The following is a 6,924-nucleotide window of genomic DNA, read 5'->3' as shown; positions in this document are numbered from 1 at the left end:
TTGTTGGTTGTATGACAGGGAGAAGAAGCGGCGCTTCAACTTCCTTTGATTCTGACCCTGAGAGAACCTTCCTTAGACTAAGGAGGGAGGCAAGAGAAAAACGTGTAGTTGGTGGTGAAGAAGAGGAGGAACACTTTGAGGAATACTTTGAACCAAACATGGAAGAAAACATGGAAAACCATCATGAAGAAGAGGCTCACAACCATGGCAGAGGAGGTGGAGCAAATCATGCTGGGGAGGATAGAAGAGTTTTAGGCTCTTACATCAATCCAAACCCAGGGAACTGTGGAAGTAGCATTCAAAAGCCAACCATCCATGCCAATAATTTTGAACTGAAGCCACAGCTCATCACCCTTTTTAGAACAACTGTTCGTTCGGAGGGAGTGTCCAAGAGGACCCCAATCAACATCTAACCACCTTCCTGAGAATATGTGACACAGTGAAGTCTAATGGTGTTCATCCTGACGCCTATAGACTGCTCTTATTTCCATTCTCACTCAGGGATAAAGTAGCTAAGTGGCTGGAGTTTTTCCCAAGGGAGAGCTTGACAACTTGGGAAGACGTGGTGAACAAATTCTTAGCAAGATTTTACCCTCCTCAACGAATCAATAGGCTGAGAGCTGAGGTCCAAACTTTCAGGCAACAAGATGGTGAGACTCTATATGAAGCATGGGAGAGGTTTAAAGACTTAACAAGGAGGTGCCCACCAGATATGTTCAACGAATGGGTGCAGCTGCACATTTTCTATGAAGGGCTCTCTTATGAGTCAAAGAAGGCCGTAGACCATTCATCCGGAGGATCTTTGAACAAGAAGAAGACTATTGAGGAAGCCATAGATGTCATTGAAATAGTAGCAGAGAACGACTACTTCTATGCTTCCGAAAGAGGGAACACAAGAGGAGTAATAGAGCTAAACAATGTAGATGCTCTGCTGGCCCAAAACAAGCTCATTACCCAGCAGCTGGCTGACCTCACCAAGAAGATGGAGAAGAACCAAGTAGCAGCAGTCTCCACTTCATCAACAACCCAAGAAGGAGTGAATGAAGAAGCAGAGGGTAGTCAGGAGCAAGCCAACTACATTGGGAATTCACCTAGGCAAAACCATGATCCATACTCCAAGACCTACAACTCTGGATGGAGGAATCACCCAAACTTTGGGTGGAAAAATCAACAAGACCAAAGCCTTGATCAAAGACGCCCAAATCCAAACAATGCAGCCACCCAACACTTCACATCTAGACCATATCAACACCCCCATAACAACACCTCCCCACATTCATATCAAGGCCAGAATAACCCTACTCAGCCTGACCTGTCATCATTTGATGAAAGAATATCAAGGATTGAGAATCTACTTGAAGGCCTAAGCAAGGAGATTCAAGACAACAAGGTCTTCAAGGAGGAAGTGCGAGCCAGTTTCAAGAACCAGGGAGACACAATCAAGAGGTTGGAATCTCAAGTAGGATATCTCTCTGAGTAAATTCCCAAACCCACAGATGGATTCCCAAGTGACATAGAGAAGAATTCGAGAGGTGAAACAAAGAAGGTAAGATGGGAAGATTGCAAGATGGTCACTATAAGTGATAAGGAGACTGAGGACAAGCCAAGCAAGCTGTCAGAATAACCTGAAGATACCTCAGTAGAGGAGGTGGAAAAAGATTACCAAGAACCAGAAATCTCAAAACAGGAGTTGCTGAGACTCTATGCACCTTTTCTCCAACTGCTCAAGGGAGCTGTGGAGAGGAGAATGTACTCAAGATTTCTTGACTTATTTGCATCTCTGCATGTGAACATACCATTCATCAAGACTATCCAACAAATGCCTGCATTCATCAAGTATATGAAGGAGTTGCTTCCCAGGAAAAGCTCACTCAAGGGAGGCCAAACTATAGTGATGAACAAGGAGTGCAGTGCCCTCATTCAACCGTAGTTGCCTACAAAAAGAAAAGATCCAGGGAGTTTTCATGTCCCCTGTGCCATAGGAGAAACAATGTTTGATAGAGCACTCTGCGATTTGGGAGCAAGCATCAATTTAATGCCTCTATCCCTGGTGAAAAGGCTGCAAATCAATGAGATATTGCCCACAGATGTAGTCATCAGGCTGGCTGACAAAACTCAAAAACAAGCAAGAGGGGTGGTGGAAAACGTGTTGTTAAAGGTGGGGAAAACTTTCTTCCCACAGACTTTGTCATCTTGGACATGGAAGAGAGTCACACTCACCCAATCATAATGGGAAGACCATTCCTAGCTACAGCCAGAGCACTCATAGACGTGGAGCGAGGGGAGCTAATATTGAGGATCCATGATGAACAACTCAGCTTCAATGTCTTCAAACTCTCCCAAGAAGCTGACCAAGAAAACAAAGAACCAAGCAATGATCATAACAGGATGCTGACAGAGAAAACAAGCACTGAGGCACCACCAACACATCTGAGAACCCCACTGAATGATGAACAAGGCAAACGGCAATCGTCACAGCTCAAGGAGAAGCTGGAGGAACCTAAACCACCAGAGGCATGTGAAGACAACAACAAAATTCACTTAAAAGAAGAAGTCGCCAAGAACAAGGAAGCATCAAAAGGGACAAAGAAGAAGGTACCAAGGGGGTGGAGGAACAAGAAGATCCCTACGGAAGTCCTTTCTCCAGGAGATAAAGTGATTTCAGCTTACTTCCCAGATATCCCCCCTAATCTCCCCACTGTACCATCTCAGTTACCTAAGGTCTTCACTATCAACAGAGTTCTTTCCTTGGAACATGTAGAGATCATTGATACAACCAATGGATATAAGTCCAAGGCAAGAGGGGAGGACTTGAAGCATTATCAACCACCCTGATGAAGGAGAAACGTCAAGCTAGTGACGCTAAAGAAGCGCTTCATGGGAGGCAACCCATGTTTTATTAGCTTTTACTAGTGAATAAGTCAATATTCATAAATTCCAACCCAAACTTGGTGAAGTCCTTATATTGCAGTATATAGTGAAGAACAAGTTTGGTGTTCAAAGCATACCAAGAAAGCATGAATGCAACAGAGAGCATTCTAGTCTTGGAGCTTTGAACAGAACTTTTCATCACAATGCTTCAAACTAAGTTTGGTGTCACCCCATGGTGCCACCAAAATGCATAAAGGGATACACAGTTAATTAGTTAGTTGGAGTTCATGAATAAACAATCTAATCTTTTCTTCTCTTTATTATTTTAGCCATAAAAATCTAAATTGATTTTTTTATGATATTTCTTACTTTTCTTATTTGATCTTTATAGGGAAAGGAAAGGAGCATTGAAAGAGATAGATTGGACAATTAAAGGAAGAAGGTTCGGACACCACAAAAGGAAGGACTATACACTTGTTCTAAAAAGGGAAGTCATTGGAAAATGTTGCCATGCAACATTGAAAAAAAAATGGGACCCTTGAAGACCGAGCAATCTCCATCATAAAGTGATGATCCTTGTCCTTTCTACATGCACAACCCCAACCGTCCATCAATCCACACCCTCCATTCACTCACAACCTTTCTATAAAAGTGATCCTTGATCCGTACCCTAGCTCCACACTCCACATCCACTCTTCACACCTATCCATTTCGGAGCAAAGCATTTCCTAACCATTTAAACACATTCTCCCTCACCACCTTCATTGCACTCAACCCTAAACAACCAAAAGTCTCCACACCCTTGCCAACTCCATACATTAACCCTCAATCATGGCATCTTCAAGCTCTAAAAGAAGGAAGGGGAAGGAACCTATGGAGCAACACTCGTATGATGAAAAGAGATTCAGAAGCTTGCATCATGTATTACAATATGGGTGGATGGTTGATAAAGAAATCATTTATGAGCTAGGATTTCAAGTTAGGAAAACTGAGTGTCCCAAAATTACAATGAAGGTAGAAAAGAGAAGATGGGAGCTCCTCACTAATCTGGTCATTAAGGTGAATGTAAATCTTATAAGAGAGTTTTATGCAAATGCGGTCCGTTATGATAAGGCAGATGACTCATATACAAGCTTTGTGAGAGGAAGATTGTGGATTTTGGCCCCATGAGTGTCATGAAGGCATTAAAACTGTGGTCCATACCGTTTGAAGAAGAGAGTTATCATTCAAGGATGGACAACAACCCTAATCATGATCAGATTGTGCAAGACATTTGTGTACCAGGAGCTGACTGGGAAAGATATGCAGATAGGAGACCAAGGTTCATCAAGAGAGCAGATCTTACTCCGGAAGCAAAGGGATGGTTCGAGATTGTAAGGAGGTCCATCCTCCCAGCAGCAAACAACTCGGAGGTGAATCTCAAGAGAGCCACACTGGTACACTGTATACTCAAAGGAGGAGAAATCAAGGTTCATGAACTCATAGCAGAAGGCATTAGAAAAATGGCAGAGAAGAGCGACTCAAGAGGAACATTATGTTACCCCAGCACTATTTACCGACTGTGCAAGAAAGCTGGGGTGGTGTTTGAAGATGAGGACCCGTGTGGATAAAAGAGGGCATTCCAATAACCGTTCAACGAATGCATGCCACTGCATCCCCCTACCTCAACGGAAGCAAAGGAAGAGGACAGCCCCTCAAGTAGTAGAAGGACAAGCCGTAGAAGGGCAAGCACCAACCACTTTGGATATGCATCAATTGCAGGAGGCCATTAGTGGACTATCTCAACAATATTTGGAGAGCCAAGGAGCACAGAGAGAACTTCAACTACAGATGATGGGGCAGCAAGAGGAGTCACTCTCAAGATGGATGACTCAACAAGGGGATTGGCAAAAGCAAATGATGGATCAGCAACTGAGTTAAGGACAACAATGGAATGAAATATTTCACAGGATGGAACAAAGGCAAAATGAGCAACAAGAATCCATCCAGAGGCTAATCAACATCCAAGCACATCAAGGTGCACATATACATGAGATGCATCAAAGACAAATAGAACAGGCAGAACTATTGGACGAGCAAAGGGCATTCGCAGAAGGAGTTTACATGAGTGAGACTAGGCATCATATAAATACTCAAGCCAGGCTCGGTTACTTGGTAGGACAACTGCCTATATTGCATCCAGGATAGCACGAGAAGAAAGACAAAGGGTGGAAGAGAGTCATGAATCAGTAAGAAAGGCACTTGAGGATTGGAAGCAAGCAAGATTGACACGGATGAGAGGGAATGCAAGAGGACACAAAGAAGACAAACAAGGAGGAAAGCATGGACATCCACAAGAGTAAAAGGTGGTGGAGTTCTTTCTTTGGTCCATCTTGTTCTAAGTTTTAAATAAGGAAGATCTTGTATGAAATAGAACTTGCTTCCATGATTAGTTTAAACCTTTTTAAATTCTGTTTTTTTTTTTTTTAAGTATTGAAGAGGTCTCTGTGTGCTAGTCTCTATGTCACTGCATCGTTTCTTTACTTACTTGTATGCTTGTCCCTTTTGAATCAAATGAAAAGAGAATGATTGTTTTCAAAAGACCAGAGTGGAGTTCATACTAGGGAGTAAGTCCATGAGTTTGTGGTGTGGTCATAAGTTAGTTAAGTTGGTTCAACCATAAGGTGGGAAGACAACTATCTGTCATGAATACTATGCTTGAGACACACCCCATGAGACTAGATAAATAAGAAGATCCTAATAAGAAAAAGGGAAATAACAATCAAAGTTGAGGAATAAAAGAAAAATAGTAAGCAATAAGGCTAGGCACCAATGGTTTTAATCTTGAGGCATGTGTCTGTAGTGCTCCTGTGTGAGGGATCTACTTGGATGAATAAGCTCTTAGGGGTGCCTTATCACTTGGTAACTTGGGTTAACTAACCCGGGATTATCAGCTGAAAGTCCACTATCAAAAGTAACCCTCACCACAGAGCATTTAGTAACCCAAAGAGGTGCTGGACACCAAGGTCTCAAGAAAAGAAAATAAATAAACTATGTGCCTGTGGTGTGTATGTATGGGGGAGAGACTTGAGCAAGTAAGTTCTTAGGGGTGCTTCAACACCTAGCACCTTGAACCAACTGGTTCGAGAGTGTTGGCTGAAAGCTTATTTTAAAGAGTTGCCCCCTTACAGAGCACTTAGCTTAAGAACAAAAATAAGCCCTCAAATAACAACAAAAGGATCAATGAATAAAAGTCTCATGGGATGCAATAACAAGTGAGTATTCTAGGACATGATAAAGGTCTGAAAGCCAGGAATGAGCCTAAGTTGCTATGCATGAAACCACCATAAAACCAGGACATGACTTCCACAAGAATGACTCATGTCTCTTGGCATTTCTTTCATCATTCTCTTGTTTTAGTACTTGCTTGGGACAAGCAAGCTTTAAGTTTGGTGTTGTGATGCCAGGGCATTTTGGCCAGTTTCACTAACCTTTTCTTTACTGTTTTTAGGGTAGTTTCATGCATTTTCTTAGGAAATAAGCTAGTTTTGGGTAGATATTCACTTACATCTTGATTCAAGCATACATTGTGCATTTTACATGATTTCATGAGAATTTTGCATGAATTTAAGGACAAATTGGATGTTGCATTTCCCATGACTTGGACTAGAATTTGATACACTTTATTGCTTAATTTCAGGACAAAGGAAGCAAAGAAGAACCACATTAGTGGCTACGTTATTTGCACTAACGTTAACACTAACGTGGAATGGGAGTAACTTGCAAAGTTAATGAGAAAAGTGATTGCCAATAACGCTCTCGAAGCCATCATTGCCCACGTTAAGAAATAGAGCCAACGTTAGTGACACTTAACATTATCACTAACGTTGAACCAAGATCATGAGTGGCCACGTTAGAGTCCACGTTAACCTAGTTAACGTGGCCTCTAACGTTAAGAAGGAGGGGGGAGCCAACGTTAGTGACACTCAACATTGTCACTAACGTTGGCCAAAACACATTAAGCCATGTTAACTCCCACGTTAACCTAGTTAACGTGGAAGCTAACGTGAAGGA

General features: G+C 42.2%; 1 non-coding gene across 1 annotated transcript; it reads right to left on the bottom strand.

Moving 5' to 3' along the window:
* Nucleotides 1–610: 610 nt before the first annotated feature.
* On the bottom strand, nucleotides 611–717 carry LOC112724422 (small nucleolar RNA R71). The gene has a single exon (XR_003163585.1). It is a non-coding gene; the product is annotated as a small nucleolar RNA R71 (small nucleolar RNA).
* Between the last annotated feature and the right edge of the window lie 6,207 nt (nucleotides 718–6,924).

The sequence above is a fragment of the Arachis hypogaea genome, chromosome 11, assembly GCF_003086295.3.
Source record: "Arachis hypogaea cultivar Tifrunner chromosome 11, arahy.Tifrunner.gnm2.J5K5, whole genome shotgun sequence".
NCBI classification, from domain to species: domain Eukaryota; kingdom Viridiplantae; phylum Streptophyta; class Magnoliopsida; order Fabales; family Fabaceae; genus Arachis; species Arachis hypogaea.
Note: the sequence above shows the minus strand (reverse complement) of the source record. Positions and strands in the feature narration are given on the sequence as shown.